At 44.5% G+C, this 17585-nt stretch overlaps 1 protein-coding gene across 7 annotated transcripts in view; it reads left to right on the forward strand.

The window, feature by feature from the left end:
- CACNA1I (calcium voltage-gated channel subunit alpha1 I) overlaps positions 1–17585 on the forward strand; it is a 376846-nt gene that overhangs the window by 70580 nt on the left and 288681 nt on the right. For 4 of the 7 annotated variants that reach the window (XM_083701728.1, XM_083701733.1, XM_083701734.1 and 1 more), the window contains exon 1: positions 6820–7639. The exons of 2 other annotated variants lie outside the window; for them this stretch is intronic. The gene's annotated coding sequence lies outside the window, so the exon portion shown is untranslated. Of the gene's footprint in view, positions 1–6818; positions 7640–17585 lie in introns of those variants that run through there. One more of the 7 variants, XM_083701731.1, reaches the window with a different exon arrangement.

Below are 17585 nucleotides of genomic sequence, written 5' to 3' on the forward strand. Positions count from 1 at the left end.
TTGTGTGTTGTGTGGAGAAAGTGGCTTGGAAGAAGTTTCCCTCATAATACTAGAGCCAGGGTTTATTAATGAACATGAATGTTGGATGCTTCAAGGACAGACCAAAGGACATACTTCCTCACGCATACTTAAACTATGGCATTTGCTCCCACAAGAGGTAGTGACGTCCGCCAACTTGGATGACTTTAAAAGAGGAATAGACAAATTCATGGAGGATAAGGATATCAATGGATGCCAACCACGATTGCTATGTTCTACCACCATTTTCTATATACCACTTGCTGGGAATTACAAGTGAGGAGATGCTGTTGCACTCAGGTCCTGCTTTTGGACTTCCCATAGAATCTGGTTAGCCACTGTGAGAAGAGAATTCTGGACTAGATGGGCCATTGGTCTGATCCAATAAGTATTTCCTTTAGGGAGATGATCAACTGCAAGCCTTTCACTATGAACCTTTAACTCCAGATCAAGAATTCACTGGCGAGAGGGGAGGATATTGAGAGAGGTGTACAAACTCAGTAAAGAGGAACAAGAAAAACCAGTTCAAATATGCATCAAGTCCTCCTGTGGAGACTCTCCCACCTCAAAGTTTCATGTGGGGAAGTAATCTGTTTTTGGATTCGATAAATATTTTTAAGTTTTAAAAACTAATTTGTTGTTTATATTCTTGTACGCTGCTTTGAGCAGATGAAATACACCAATAAATTTATTATAAAACAACAATTGATATGCTTAAATGAGGGTGGAAAGGGTTTGATGTAGGGAGACATCCAACTGCAAGCTATAGTTTGTTTTGTGCAAACCAAACCATTGTGTCACATTTGTGCATTTTAATGCCCACTCACTCAGTTTGGAGAGATCCTTTTGGAGCTCCTCACAATCCCATTTTATTTTTCTCACCTAGGTCAGTTTGGTGCTATCAGTGCACTTGGCCACCTCACTGATCACGTCTAACTCCACATTGTGTCACTCCACTACAAAGACAAGTGCTTAGCCTATTATCTATTACAACCCCAGAATATTTTACTGCAACTGATGCTACTAACTTGTTAACTAAGTACTCTCAATCTTACACTATATTTGACACTTCTTTTCTGTGTGTAATACTTTACATTTTATACATTTCATATTTTACATTTCTCTTTGCATGAACTGCCCAGTTCTACAATTGATTGAGATCATTGATCTCTATTCTCTCTTGCACTGCCATGCTCAAATCTCATATTTTAAAGCATTGTTTAAAATGCATTTCAGAGGCTACTACACCTACCCTTGATCCAACATCACAGGATGCACCACTGGGAACCTGATGCGAGGTGGAAGCAGAAACAGTTGCAAGGACAAACTGGATCACAGGGAAAATATGGACTTAATATGCCCCCTGAGGTATTGCAAACTGTTACGGAAAACCAGAGAGCTGGGGTTACCTTGCAACTGGGTGTCTGTCTCTCGATCTCCACACCGTTCTAAATCACCAGGGAAAGATAACTGGGAGGGAAGGAGAGAAAGGGCTTCATCTGCATGCATCATTCTAACTGATGGTGCTCATATCTGTGGCAACTAAAATGATACCTGACAGTGGAGAAGCTTAAAGTCAGACCCAATTTAGTGTGTGCTTGAATGAAAAATAGTTAATGCTGTTCCATGTTACACATTGCCTAATCTATCTGCCTCCACAAAATCTTTGAAGGAAGAAAATAACTCGGGCTTCCTCAACCTCCAGATGTTTTTGGCCTACAACTCCCATGATCCCTAGCTAGCAGGACCAGTGGTCAGGGCTGATGGGAACTGTGGTCTCAAAACATCTGGAGGGCTGAGGTTGAGGAAGCCTGAAATAACTCTATATGGCAAATTCTTTTATGGCAGAAAAGAAACATAAAAGGCATTGATTTCCTCCTGCACTGTTCTGGTTTGAAAAGGGGGCAAGACTGCTTGCTTTTTGGTAGAGATAGTTGACCCTGTAGTTCTCAAGGGCATGTTGACTGCATTAGAGCTAAAATGATTTTTGTCTAGTTGTGGTTCTGGTCAATTTACTTTAATAGAGTAGCAATGATTTGAACCTAGTAGGAAGTCATTGGCCCAATGATTTTGATGGAGGGACAGTAGAACTCCCATTAGACTTGCCGCAGAGCTGGGAGGAAAGTGAAGGCTGCTTAGTCCGGTCTTTACTGGACAGGGTACACAGTTAACACACCCCAACAGACTGTGACTGCATCCACAAAATGTTTTGTTTTAGAATCAATAGAGACTCGAATACTTTCCACGCCCCCCCCACCTCCCCATGTAGTCCACACGCAATTTCAATCTATTGCATACTTTTTGCCTCTGAAAAGTGCTTCTTGAGAAACCAGTTTCATGTGAAAAATAAAAGCTCATTGCAAAGCGATTCTACATTACCCTGCAGTTTGTCCACTTGGAAAGCAGATGAAAACAGATGTGGGTGGTCCTGGCAATGAGTGGGTGTGTCCACACCTGCCCAATGATTTTGTGGGCAGACATATACCAGTGTTTCAATCACCACTTCCTCCTTCACTTGGGGCATGTGCAGAGAGGAAAAGGCATGGATAACCTCACCAAGGGAGGGTTTTTAACCATGTATCAAGTTGCCATGCTCACCCTTGTGGACGACAGGCTCTAGACTCAATCTAGTTGCAATCAGCATGCTGAGGATGAGCACAAACAATTCCAGACCGAGAAAGCTCCATTTTTGTGCCACAAAAAGCTTAGTGTGTACACAGCCTACATCATTCATATATAAACAGAAAACCAGAGCATGAAAGATGCAGCATGCTAGAGAGGCTTTCAGGTGAAGGAATAAGAGCCCCTTCACATATCCACGTTTGGCATACCGAGAATCTGCTTCATTTATATTCTCATCTAAACTTACAAGAATAGTGCGTTAGCACAAATCTATTGAATGTAGGTCAACAGAGGTGCAGTAAATGCGGAATAAGCTGCAAACCGGGAGCACAATGAAGTCGAACCCACTGTATGATGTGCCAAGCTCTGCATGGATCCTCTCAACCCACATTCCCAACATGCCAAATTGGTTGCTAAGAGTAGTAAAGCTCAAAAAAGTGAGTTATGTCACATGCTCCATGCTGCAAACCTAGCAAAAAGTAGGTCAATGGTGATGCGGCAAATCTGGATTGAGCTGCAAACTGAGAGCACAGCGAAGCACCACCACCACTGTGCCAAGCTCTGCATGGATCCACGCAATCCACATTCTCAACATGCCAACTTGGTTGCAGATAAGCTAAGCAAGACTCAAGAAAATGAATCATGCCACATGGTACACATAGAAACAGAAAATATTCCGTTGCTTGCCAAAAGTACCTTTGTCAGAGATAAAATTGTGCAATCTGTTTCGCAATGAGTTTCCACTAGCACAACTGTTGCTTAGGATTCCTTTTTTTGCACAACATTAAAACTCACCCATCCTTTAGTGCAAGAGACTTTGTGTGAGTGGACAGAGAATGATGGGTATCCAACCCAAGGCTAGGGATTATTAGGAAAGATGCCTTTATCCAAAAATGTGGTGCAGCCTAATTGAGAAAACTATGCATTTTTCTATGTAGCTAGACTGTCTTCAGGTGAAAAGCAAACGGGATGTGATTGAAGAAACGACCACCCAAATGTGCTAAGGAACGTCTACACTTGTTGTTGTTTAGTCGTTCAGTCGTGTCCGACTCTTTGTGACCCCATGGACCAGAACACGCCAGGCACTCCTGTCTTCCATTGCCTCCCACAGTTTGATCAAACTCATGCTGGTAGCTTCGAGAACACTGTCCAACCATCTCGTCCTCTGTCGTCCCCTTCTCCTTGTGCCTTCCATCTTTCCCAACATCAGGGTCTTTTCCAGGGAATCTTCTCTTCTCACGAGGTGGCCAAAGTATTGGAGCCTCAGCTTCAGGACCTGTCCTTCCAGTGAGCACTCAGGGCTGATTTCCTTCAGAATGGATAGGTTTGATCTTTTTGCAGTCCATGGGACTCTCAAAAGTCTCCTCCAGCACCATAATTCAAAAGCATCAATTCTTCGGCGATCAGCCTTCTTTATGGTCCAGATCTCACCTCCATACATCACTACTGGGAAAACTATGGCTTTAACTATACGGACCTGTGTTAGCAAGGTGATGTCTCTGCTTTTTAAGATGCTGTCTAGGTTTGCCATCGCCTTTCTCCCAGGGAGCAGGCGTCTTTTAATTTCATGATTGCTGTCACCATCTGCAGTGATCATGGAGCCCAAGAAAGTAAAATCTCTCACTGCCTCCATTTCTTCCCCTTCTATTTGCCAGGAGGTGATGGGCCCAGTGGCCATGACTTCTACACTAGCAATGAATAATTTTTGTGTAGTCCATGTTAAGTCCTGATTACATGCATAAAGAGTGTGGACTTTCATTTTGATAGTGTGGTGTGGATGCCCATTCTACAATAAAGTGGTTTGACTGATAATAGTTGCTACATTATAATACAGGCATGGAACAGGGAAGCAGCTGGAGAAGAAGAGGAAGAGAGACTGGGAAAAGAACTATGAGTAGAGGGGTGTCCTTTTTTCCATCCTTGGGGCCTCCTGGGAAACTCACCAAACCTATTGTGCTTGGAACAGGGTATGAGGAGTGTTAACTCTGTATTTTTGTAATGTTTGTTATTTAAGCTGTCTGTTATTACACCGCTTTGATATAGTTTTATATATTAAGTGGTATCAAAATGGTGTAAATAAATATAATAAACACTACAACACCAATTCTACAATAAACTCACACCTGGATGTGCCTAAAGTTCACCTAAATGTGCTTAGAACCCCTCTTCAGATTTTCACGCTGAACGTGAGCCAGTCTGAAGTGCATACAGAGATGTTGGTGGTGGGGCTGGCATGCCTGCAGCTCCCCACTTTTTATATATAAATTTTTTTTTATTTTAAAGCAAGTTTTATTTTCTTTTATGAGGAAAAGAAAAAAGAGAATGTAAAAATAAGAAGTGGGGGAAATAAAGAAAAAAAAATTATATACTAATAATAGCAACTCTCCATCATTTCATATTGTAAATACAGTGACTGTCAGTACATGGTTCTTATATATTTAGTTTAAGTGTTTTTACTATTCTGCTGGGAGCTGCCCAGAGTGACTGGGAAAACCAAGCCAGATGGGCAGGGTATAAATAATAAAATAATGATAATGATGATAATAATAATTTCAATATAAGTCCTCTAGATGTCCAAATGGGTACCCACATGAGATTGACACCTATATGAAATATGTTTGAATGTACTCAGGGCAGTAGGCCCCCTCCCCACTTTAAGCCCACATACATTTACTCTGAACACATCAGTAGGGCTTATTCACCTTTTCAAACTGTTCAAAGAAGTCAGAGTATGTTTTTGTACCAACTTATGAAGTAGTGCCTCCACCCACTTCCCTTTGGAAGGTTCTGATGGAATGACGTTCAGTGCCAGCGTGCAGAGAGATAGGGTAGAAATTTGATTCTCTTTGAAGTTAAAACCAAAACTGCCCAATTCACACTTTCTGAAACAATATGTGAACTGAGACACAGCCATCCTTCAAAATGTGCACTTTTCTTAATTTTGCAGTGCTGTTCTCCAGCCAGGTAATGTGTACACAGATGCATATACTGGGGTACACAGCATAAAAATGTGCTTATTAGTGAAAATAACATATTAAAGGTAAAGGTACCCCTGCCCGTACGGGCTAGTCGTGTCCGACTCTAGGGTTGTGCGCCCATCTCACTTAAGAGGCCGGGGGGCAGCGCTGTCCGGAGACACTTCCGGGTCACGTGGCCAGCGTGACGAAGCTGCTCTGGCGAGCCAGCACCAGCGCAGCACATGGAAACGCCGTTTACCTTCCTGCTATAAAGCAGTACCTATTTATCTACTTGCACTTAAGGGTGCTTTCAAACTGCTAGGTGGGCAGGAGCTGGGACCGAAAGATGGGAGCTCACCCCGCCGCGGGGATTCGAACCGCCGACCATGCGATCTGCAAACCCTAGGCACCTGAGGTTTTACCCACAGCGCCACCCGCGTCCCTAAATGCACTCTATTAAATGCACTATATTAGGGAAAGTTGCTTTGCAAAAGTGCATATGTTAGACAGAGTCACATGCAAATGTGTGTATGTTAGAAAGTCATACAAAAATGCTGATTAATTTTCATGTGTTTTTTTTAAAAAAATTCAAACTCATGTGGAACTGTAGAAAACTGAATTTACGTTTGGAAATTGAGAAACTGAGGAAAACAAAAATTGGCATATTTTCCCATCTGTAATGTGCCATAATCCTAATTTAGCAGTGTAGTCCCAAACTCCCTGTAATCAAACATGTTGCCTGCTCTCCACATCCACATGACAACATATTTTTGGTGAATCGTTTTCAGTCTGATCCTTGCTTGGAAGTGACTTGTTGGCAATCTAAGAAGCAGCAGTTTTGTTCTAGGCACCTCCAGAGACATGTGTTTATTGTGGGATCGGTGCTCCACATGTATACAAGTGCTTTTTGTTTGTTTGTTTTGCAGCACCCACACGTCATTATCGTCCAAACACCAGCCCACACTTCCCCCAAATTTAATCCAGATTATATCCATCGAAAATCCAATTAACAACAACAAAAACCTGTTGCCAATCAGTGACCCATTTGGCAGCCCACGCATTTATAACACCAAGTTCCCCTCTGGAAGTACCTTCCATCTCTCTGAAAAGGGGGTAAATTCACAATCTCCTCCCAACCGATAGGGAGAAACCTGAAGTCCTTCTCAGATGAAAAACTGGAAATGAAGACGCATAGTGTGTGTGCCTGTTAACCAGTCATCTTGAGTCCAACAGCGAGAACTGGGGCAGAATTGTGTGTGTGTGTGTTGGGGATGGGGAGAGCGAGCGAGCGAGCTTCACCCCTTCCTTTCTCCCCTAAAATTGCCTTCCAGTAATTGTAGGTTTCCCCTAAAGACATTTGGTGTCACTGTAAGGACAGCATTTTTCTCTGTCTGTTCAGCGATTCGGTTGCTTTCCCGGTGCATCCACTCTGCGAAGCCTGAGCCGAGCCTAGCGCAAGGCACAGCGCGGGAGAAAGAGAAAGCAACGGCAGACGACCCTCTCCTCTTCCTCTTCCAGGCTTCCCTACGAAACTTCTCCCCTGCCATCTTCCACCTCTCCTGCTTCCTTCCCTCCCTCCTCCTCTCGCTCACCTGGCTCTTTCCTGGGAAGCTCGCTCGCCCGCTCTCCTTCCTTCCCCCCTCTCCATCCAGCCCCCTTTCCCACCCCGACGCGCAAGGGCGCGCGCGCCAAGAGTTCCAGCTCAGGCTCCCAACCTTCGGACTCCAGCCTGAATCGGAGGCACGTTTTTTTTACCATGTATTTCCCCTTTAAACCTTCTCCTGCCTCCCAGCCCTCGCCGCCGCTTCCAGCTATGGATCTAACGCAACTGCATACTCTCCACTCCCCGGCGCTCAGCTGATCCTCATCGTCTTCTTTTTTTGGGGGGGAGCCCCGTTGTAGATGTGCGCGCGCGTGTGGGGTGTCTTTTTTCTTTCCTCCCCCCGGCTGGGAATTTTGTCAAACTACCTTCTTTTTCAAACTTCTCTGGACCTGGACTCCCCCCACCCCTTCCTCCTCGGATATTTCTCTTCCATGCAAAGGTAGGTGACGAGAACACACCTGGCTAACCTATTGCCTGGATGGCTTTTGTTTGTTTGTTTGTTTATTTGTTTGTTCGCTCTTTTCTTCTTAATTAAACAAAAACAGGGAACTTGGGGGCTGTGGCCAACTAAGTTGTACTTAGAGTAGACCCATCGAAATGCAATGAAGGGACCCAAGTTAGGCAAGCCCGTTCATTTCAGAGGGTCTAGCCTGACTAATGTTGGAAGCGACCCTTTGGAATCCTCTCCCCATAAGCGCTTCACTTCAGCACCTGTTTTCTCCTCGAACCGTAGAAATAATAACCTTCAAAAACAGACCAAGCCTCTCTCTGTGGTGCTCCCGCTGCTTCTGTTTATCCCATAAGTGATCATCATTTCTATGGGGAAGGTGGGGTGGTGATCCTGTGTGCAGGGCATGTAACTAGTGATATATCTGCAAAATTGTTCCAGGAAAAGATCTGTGTGCGTAGGACCAATAACATGTTCCCTTTATGTGTGTTCTCGTATGTCTCTAAATATGGCATAGCAGGTATGAAGGACATATGATATCTGACATGGGTTCCTTATTGTTCTGTGGGGGTGGAAAGCAATGGGGAGGGCTCAGAAATCCCCCCTTCCTGGACCAGGCTTTCCTCTTTCTATTTAACTTTTGGCTAAACCATCTCATAGCAAAAGATGTTTGGTTCTGCTGCTGCTTCTACCCCTTAATTTGACTCTGTGTTTAAAAGCCCTGGGATCTCTTCACAATGTTGTTGTTTAATTTGTTTTTTTGGGGGAGTAATCCTACAGTGGTTGTTATTTCCTGGCAATTGTCTGTGCAGTAGCCCAAAGTGCTCTGGAGAGGATAGCAGTTGGAAAACACTTTATAATGCAACAAATGATTAATTATTCTCATTATTTGGAGCATGTGGGAAAGCTGTTTCCAAGAGGGAGAGCTTATAAAAAAAGGGGGGGGGGGAATTATGTATACTGGCAAATGTTTAGCAGTCTCTTCCTCCCACCTCTCTCCTTTTCTCTCCCCCCACCTCCTTGCTTTTGTATCGTTTTGCAACACTCAAGTGAATTCAGTTTGTTTCATGGACACAGGCAACAGTCGGATGAGAAGTAGCTGGAGGTTTGGGGGATGGCAGGGAAGGGGGATGATTTCAATAACAGTCATTGCCTAGAAAATGAAAAACAACAAAAAGGAACCCCCAGCTCACACTGGTTTTCCTTCCAGGCGGAAAAAGATTGATGAGAGAGGTGTTGTCTGGGTCTGTTTAGGGCTTTGGTTTTCTCTCTCCAGCCACTCTCCAGTGATAGTTGGTATTAGTTCCCTTGTTTCATATAGCAAGCTTGCTGATCTCTCCAAAAACCAGGATGGTAATTAATGGTTTGTTTTCTTATTAGCAATTGAGAAGGGAGGGCTCACCAAACTCTTGACTTCCTCCCCTCTCATCTTGTTTTGGATGTGATGCTTTCAATTCTCCCAAAGCAACTTTTTCAAAATTACTTGCCCATGGGGTGGTGGAGCTGGTGGGTGAAGCCTCAGACTTATAGGTCATTTCAGATGTGTGGGGGACCGTGGATGGATCTATGCACACATTCCAACAAGCTAAAGTGGGTTGTGAAGCCGCAAAATATCACGGTATTAATGGCATATCAATCTCTGTTGGCTGAAATGGGGTGGGTGGGCTGCAAGGGAGATATTCCCTTTCAGTCTAGACAAGCCTTCTAGAAGGTCACCATTTTCTTGCAGGGCAGGGTGCAGGTGCGCCCTCATACCAGTGACACATGGACACGCATCCTTGTGCGCCTGACTAGCTTTGGAAGAAATGTCACATTACCCCGATTTACAAAGGGGGCAGTAGTTATCCAGCTGCGGCTGGCATTTGTGAGTGTGTCCTGTTGTTTCTGGAAAGAATGGGGAAAGCAGGTTTCCCAGGCATCTCACTAGAAAGCATGTGCCTGGGCACCTGCAAGCTCAACATGCAGAGCAGACCTGGCACCTGCCTCTCTATGTGCAACAGTGGGAAGGGCCGTTGATGGCTAATTCTGCAGGTGAAGGGTGAATACTGTATGTCTGGAAGTGCTTAGGAGTGACCTCCCTTGCTTTTCTATATAATTTTTATTTCAAGCTTTGCGACTTTAGTTGCAACTTCACTGTGGTGAAGGTGGCAAGAGCACTAGAGGATGCTGCATATGCTATGGGTTTGTGGGAAAGGCCCGAGCTCAGTGTCAGAGCATGCAGAAGGCCCCGTGTTCATTCCTCAGCATCTCCAGGTAGAGATGAAAAAGACTCCCTGTCTGAAATCCTGGAGAATCAATGCCGGTCCTTGTGGGAACCCTGAGCTAGATGGTCCAGTGGTCTGACTTGGTCCCATGCATCCATCTTTATCTGGGGAGTTGCTGGATCTCCCCATATTATGCTGTCTGAGTTGATGGATACAGGAGACTGAACTGGGGCAAAAACATTTTATCTTGCCACTCAATCCAGCCAAGATGTAAAAAGGAAAGGCTCGTGCATGTAGAAATCCACTCCAGTGCTGCCACAGCTTTCTTTCATCCCTACACTTTCTTCAAGGAGCTCTGGGTGAAATACATGGGGGTTATCCTGTTTTTTAAGCAGATTAGTCTGGGATCTGAACTTGGGTCTCCTTAGTTCAGCACTCTGAACATTGCCGCACTTTCCACCATGAACCCCATGCAGGGATAGGGGACCTGTAGTCCTCCAGTTGTTGCTGGACTCCCCAGCTCCCATCTGCCCCAGTTAATATCGACAATGAGCAATGCATGGTGGGAATTGTAGTCTAGCAATATCTGAGGGCCGCAGGTCCTCCATCTCCATGATACATACTGTTTATCCCCTAGTAGGGGATTTCTCACCACTGCTGAATTATTTCTATATATTTCATTCCTTGAGAGTTCTTTCCTATACTGTTTCATTTCTTCAGGTGCATAACAATGACTTACCACCACAAATATATGTGAAACAGATACATATAAAACAGGATAAATGCATGGCAAATGCTAAGGACTCCACTTTCTGCTGGTTTGACCATGCTCCCCAAAAGCCAGGTGAAGCAGTCAAGTCCAGCAAGAGCTCCTGCCAACATTGGCTCAGAACTACTGAGAGCGAGAGGTAAATATTATTGGTACAGTAGCTGTGTGCAGAAAGGCTGGGGTGCTTCCATTTGAAAGATTTATCAGCTGTTGGGCATGCTTGCAGCCATGGAGGCCTGTGTCAATCTCTTTGCCTTTAGTTCAAAGGGCATAGTGTGATGATTTGCAGAGTCAGCCCAGGTGACACAGCCCAAAGGAACTGCGTTCCTTAAAATCTCAGGCAGTCCTATGATTCTTTTCTCCAGCACATCTTTCCACACTTCTGCTGAGTGTGAAATTGTGCATCTGGAGAAACAGGCAGCAATCCGCAATCCGGACACACAGCCCCAAAGCACTTGTGTAACAAAGGCTGCAGCGAGTAGTTCTTGTGGTTTGCAAAATAGCTAGGTGCACTTCATATAGTGAGAAGGATAAGGAATTGTGGGGAGAAAGGGGAATTTTGAGACGTGAAAAGTCTATAAGGCTGTGTATCAATCTGTCAGTATATGTGTTGCTGTGCAAACCCTTGCTGTTCTCCAGCTCATCTCCTTCTGGTTCACTCAATGCACTTCCATACCTGACTGTCCTTTCTGCTTGCTCTGACATTCCTGGCCTCCTTGCTTCTTCCAGCCCCAGGTCCACTTCTGCATTTCAGTCGTGACGGTTGCGGCATCTCCCAAGTGAATCCAGATTGGGAAACTCCATAAAGCTCTGCCCGGTGCAACTCACTTTATTACAGCAGCCTTGTGCTTCAATGAAGAAATGCCCAAATATTGCAGATTTTCAGAGTGTGAGAGGAGAGGATAAACTTGTATCACTTGTGGATGGGGAAGGGAAAGACTAGAGTCTCAGCCACTGCACATAATGACACACAGAAGTCGTTTGATGCATTTACTTTGATTTGAAATGCAGAAATGTGGGGTGGGTTTTATTCCTGTTTATTTCTTGTTGCAAAAGAGAAACAACAATTAAAAAACAAACAAATCCAATCCCATTGGACTCATAACTGTGTGTATGCAGCAGAATTCATTAAAATAACCAGGCTCTGATTTGCTGGAAGCTGTATATTTCTAAAAACTGGTCCAGCAGCCTATGGCCTGCTTCGGAGTCTTTATACCTGCCGGTGGGCTATGTTTAAGTCAATGGACCTTTGCGTGAGCTGACCTGTTGTATTTTAGGATCAAGGCCACAGGGTCTCTCTGCTTTAAAACCAACTGACAGAATCGTGGGCATTCTAGCTGCCTCCTCACCAAGTGATTTGTTGCTTGAAGTCTCACAGCTGAACATGTGAATCACCTGCGTTGAAAAGCATTGCGTCTGCAGTGACTTCAAAGCTCTGTCTGTGATAATTTAACTGTTTATCAGATGGCTGTTCCACACATGCTGGTCTCCCTTTGATGTTGCACTTGTTGCATTATGAATGTGCATGTGTAAACTTGTCGTCACTTCCCCGTCCAAAAAATGACCGTAATGGCTTTTGGCTTCTATAGGCAAGGTGCTTTGAGGGCTTTGGATGTAGTATGCCTTTCATTTTGGTGTACGTTTGTTATTTGGTATTGTACAGTTAGAGAAAGCCACTATGGACATACTGTACTCAATTGCACTTGAACGGGCCCCATGTTGTTCATTATCTGAAGAGGCTGTTTTGTAAAGTGTGCCTTTCAATTATCAGCTCCATCGTCTGTCTGTCCCCCCTCCCCCACATCAATTTGTCATGACTCCCATAACCATTGTGCAACTTTGGAACAGAGGCAGGAAAAGAGAGCGTGCATGCGCTGAGTTTTTGGGCAGGCAGACTGAATGGAGGCGGCAGAGGACAGGTCAGTGACAGATAATGTGGAAGAAAGCAGGTTGGGTACAAGAAGTCTGGATGTGCAGTGGGAGGACACAGTGGCCTCCTCTAGGGACAAGTTATCCACAATGAGGCTAGCAGGTCTTGATATCCTGTAGTAGCATCAGGCCATAACTCAGAGGTTGAGCATCAATCACTGGCAGCTTCCTATGCTCTCCAAGCGCCACCGGGTTTCCCCAAGCCCCGAGGAATATGGGCTGCTATAGCAAACTCCTAGCTGGCTTGCCCTGCCCATTCTCACCTCCCAGTGCTTTGATGCTGCAGGGAGCTGGTGCCTGAGCCATAAGGCTCCTGGTTTGAATCTTGCCTGTGCAGATGCACAGGTGGTGACTGATAGTGTGGGACTTCCTCAAAGCTAGCCAGTGAGTTCATTGTTTAAGCTAGGACACAAACCCAGCTCTTCATACCCCACAAGTTACTCATGGGATCACACTGGTGGTCTCTTGGAATTATCATCCCTCTTGCAGAAAGTGAACCAGTCCAGTTCTAAATGTAGTGCTTGACCTAGTTTAAAGTTGTTGACATGAGCTTGTGGGCAGAGAAATGAGCCATGCGTCATTTACCAAAAGCCACGTTGACCTATGGATAGTGTTGTAGGCTTGGATCCATGAGCCTTGAGTTCAGCATGACCACTCTTCCTGTACCTTAGGAACATCACTTTCTTAGTCTTCATCTTCCATCTGTAAAAGGAGAATAGTAGCTTACGTCAGAATTGTTTTGAGGACAAATGAGAGAACATTTGCTATGTACAGTAAAAGCATATTAATAATAACTTTTAGAAGAGCACTTCAGGCTCTTTTGAAATAGTAAAAGAGGCCAAAGCCTAAACTACTTTTGGAAAACATTATTTCCATTTAAGCATTGAAAATTGCTTGGGATCTGTAGATGAAAACTAACCTTTCAGATAGGTAGGTCAACAACCACCCAAATTTTTCTTCATTGAGAGCAACACCTCTGGATCTGTCCTGAACTGCACACACTGTCCTGAACTGCAGTAGTGCTTTCTGCACTTAATTTTAAGTGGCCTTGTGGTAGATCCACATGTGGATCATAACATTGCAACCTTGTCTTCCAGTAGCCACACACCACTAAAGCCATGTCTGCTGTGCTTTAGCAACAGAAGACACTGGGGAGGAGGGTTTTCAAGGTAGCTCAAAAAGTAAGAATGGTGAGACACAGTTTCAGGGATCCTTGAACTAGGAACCTTAGAGAATGAGTGGGAAACCTCAGGTGCATATATGGCCCTCTAGGCCTCTCTTTTCCGGCCTTGGAACAATTTCCTCTTTTCCTAGGCCACACCTATCCTGACTGGCCTTGCTCTGCACCCCAGTAAAGCACTTTTGCTTTGGTGGCCCATTATCTTCAATGTGATGACGCCTCTTCTTTGCCTGGGTAGAGGATGGAGAGGCATAGATCCCAAGTCATGGTTTTGCCTTAGTTGGAAGGTAGCCTATTGTACAAAGGCTGTTTTCCTCTGATGCCACTCACTGCTGCTATCTGGCCCTCAGGAGTTGTACCTGAGGGAATGATAACTTTACTTCATTTCTTAAGGTGTGTCTCAGTTGTGATCATAGCAAGGCTTGTGCATTTCTCCCCACATCCATCCTGTCCTTGATGTTCATATAACTACAGTACAGGTTGTTGTTTTTTAGCTCAAATGAGCTGATGTGGGATATGTTCTACTCTCTGGTTCTGGCATTTTAATCACTCTATTAGATTAGAATCTTTCTTTTGCAAGCATTCTCAGGATTGGTTTATGAAGTCAGTATCCCTTTCTTCGCACAATCAGGCTGGCAAAGAGTCAGGCTCTGCTGTTTCAGTGACTATTTAGGAAAACGTCCTCACAACATTGAATACACCCATATCTTCTATCCAGGATTAATTAACCTGAAGTGTACTCACACAATCCCTAAAGTGGAATGGTTTGTGTGTTTTGGAAGACTGGAAAATGCCTTCCACTTTAACCATTGTAGGTTGAAGCATCATTTGCTGTAAATTTATCTGAATTAATGTACAAATGTACAGTATTTGTAGCAGCAGTTAATGGTTTTGTATGTTTGGTATTTGGGTTATGTAGATGTGAGGGGGATTTTACTGTCTGCACCCTTGACTTTTACTGATAGTTTTGTTGAGGTCTCCATTGGTGTGATTCTATGTACTTCCATACTTCTAGACTGTCACTATTATCTGGTGGGATTCAGTCACCTCTCTACAAATTATGGCTGCATTATTGAAGCCAGTTTGGAGCTCTTACAAAGCCAACCCACTTCCCCTAAAGGTCAGACCTTTTCCCAATAAGGAAAGTGTGGGATGATGCTTGGTAAATACAACATCAACTACCCAGACAACAAACAAATCTGGCTGAGTGTTCATAAATTGGGTCACCAGGAAGCAGCTTTTAACCCAGGAGAGGCTAACTCTGTGTCCCTCCTGATATTGTTGAAGTCCCAAGTCCCATTAGCCTCACCTACCATGGCCAGTGAGCACGGATGATAGGAGTTGTCATCTGGAAACATCTGGAGAGCCATAAAAGAGCCACCTCTAATTCTTAGCAAATAACATTTGTTTATTGGGAATCTCCCTGATTTTTATTTCCCCTGTAGGTGTGTTTCCAATCGGCTAGCTATTTGGATTGGTTGTAGTGGAGCCACAACAAACAGAGGGTTGGCCTAAGTATTAAACATAGGATATTATACTGTGTGCATCCCATTCCCTCACTTGGTGAAGGTGGCAAGAACACTGGGTGTCTGGTTTGTCCAGAGCACAGCACATCTTCAGGCTGCCCCCAATATAATATTTGAGGGAGCAGAAGCCCCCAAAGCTGATGGACATTGCAATTCAAATGGTGTGTGTATGCTGTATTTTGTGATTGATTATGTGGGGCAGGGCTTACCTGCCCCCCAATATTTTATTCAAGTTGGCACCCCTGACCTCTACAATTTTTGGGGAAATAAATCAGGAGTACAGGAAATCATTGTGGCTTGAGTAAGGGTGATGTTCCTGGAAGCAACAATGTACATTCATGCTCCTTCCAGTGGTGCAGACTCTGCTTTGTGATCTGACTCTTGTGATTTCCATATATTGGTGAGACAGAAGCAGGTCAGATGTAAGGTATATTGTGACCAGTGAAGGCTGGATAGGTCTTGGAATGGTTCATATTTCTAGACCTGGCTGAAACATAGTGAGGCATATTTCTCGGCTGTTCTTTTTTCTTGGAAGGTACACCAGCGCATATTTTCTCTCTTGCACGCATATACAGCTTCCCTCACTCACACGCTCTTCTATCCTTGATATTATCCCGGCAGAAAATTTGGTATTCTGCACACCTCACTGACCAGCTTATGTGTATTTCAAACTTTCCTCCAGTTGGGAGCATAACCACTGTTTCCCATGTCTAGCAATGAGGGATCAGCCATCATAGTGGAAATGCTGGGGAGTTCAAAAGAAATCCAGCACAAAAACCCTCCTTTTCGCTCTTGGGTAACGGTTTCATGCCCAAGACCCTATTCTGTACTCTGCATTAAGGTTAGTCTAGCCCTCAGCTTGAGAGACCTGAATCCCCAGAAAGTGCAAGCAGGCCTTTGTACAACCACATTCTCCAGTACAGTGGTACCTCGGGTTAAGAACTTAATTCATTCTGGAGGTCCGTTCTTAACCTGAAACTGTTCTTAACCTGAGGTACTACTTTAGCTAATGGGGCCTCTCGCTGCCGCCACGTGATTTCTGTTCTCATCCTGAAGCAAAGTTCTTAACTCAAGGTACTATTTCTGGGTTAGCGGAGTCTGTAACCTGAAGCGTCTGTAACCTGGAGTGTCTGTAACCCAAGGTACCACTGTATAGACAATAAGAACGTAAGATGAGGCTGCTGGATCAGGCCAATGGCCCATCTAGTCCAGCATCCTGTTCTCACAGTGGCCAACCAGATGCCTGTGAGAAAGCTGAAAGCAGAACCTGAACACAAGAGCCCTCTCCCTTCCTGCAGTTTCAAGCAACTGTTATTCAGAACCATTACTGCCTCTGACCCACGGAGGCAGAGCATAGCCCATCATGGGTCATAGCAATTGATACCTTTACTCTCCATGAATTTGTTGGTGGCCATCACGGCCTCCTGTGAGGTCCTGTAGTTTAACAAATGTGCAAAAGACTTTACTTTCAGTGACTACTGTACAGCTGTAGGCCGGAACTCTGTAAGAAAATGAGGATTGTGTGTGTGTTTGTTATGCCGATAAATATTCTGACCTTAATCAAATACCCTGGAGAAACAAAGACCTCCTCATACACTGAACAGGTAGTTATAAGGAATATTAGGCGAGAGGCAAAGAGCTTTTTATTCAGCTTTCACTCTCCTGCCGCCAACGCTAAACATCCTGGCCTGAGGCATCTAGCAGTCAGGACAGCTCCAATCCCTTTTCTCCTGGGAGCTTCCAGGCTCTTCTCCGCCTCCTTCTCAGGTCCCATCGTCCTTAACATCTTCATTAGCTATCTGGAAGGAGTAAATAGCATGTTAATGAAATTTACAGATGATAATAAATTAGAAGGGTTTTTTTTTTAATACCACTGAGGATATAGAAATGATACAATGAGAACCAGAGAGATTAGAAGTGTGGATCGGAAAAAAAGAGATAATGAGATTCGGCTTTAAGAAACAAAGAAGCCAAAGGAACATTGGAAGCTGCCTTCTACAGACTCAGACTGTTGGGCCATCTAACTTATTATTATCTACACTGACTGGCAGCATCTATCCAGGGTTTCAGGCAAGGGGTCTTTTCCCAACCCTCTCTGGAGATGCCAGAGATTGAAGCATGGATCTTTCTGCGTGCAAAGTCAATGCTCTACCAATGAGCTTCAGCACGCTCATGTCTCTGGGATGCGGGAGGGTGGGGGGGCAGAAAGTAATTGTAAATCTTAAGCATGTGGTGCTCAAAGGTTACAATATCAGAGTAGACATGTTGAAGTTTAGGGACGTGGGTTGCGTGTGGTCTGAACCACTGAGCCTAGGGCTTGCCTTTCAGA

This window comes from Podarcis gaigeae (genome assembly GCF_964106915.1).
Source record: "Podarcis gaigeae genome assembly, chromosome: 10".
Classification (NCBI taxonomy): domain Eukaryota; kingdom Metazoa; phylum Chordata; class Lepidosauria; order Squamata; family Lacertidae; genus Podarcis; species Podarcis gaigeae.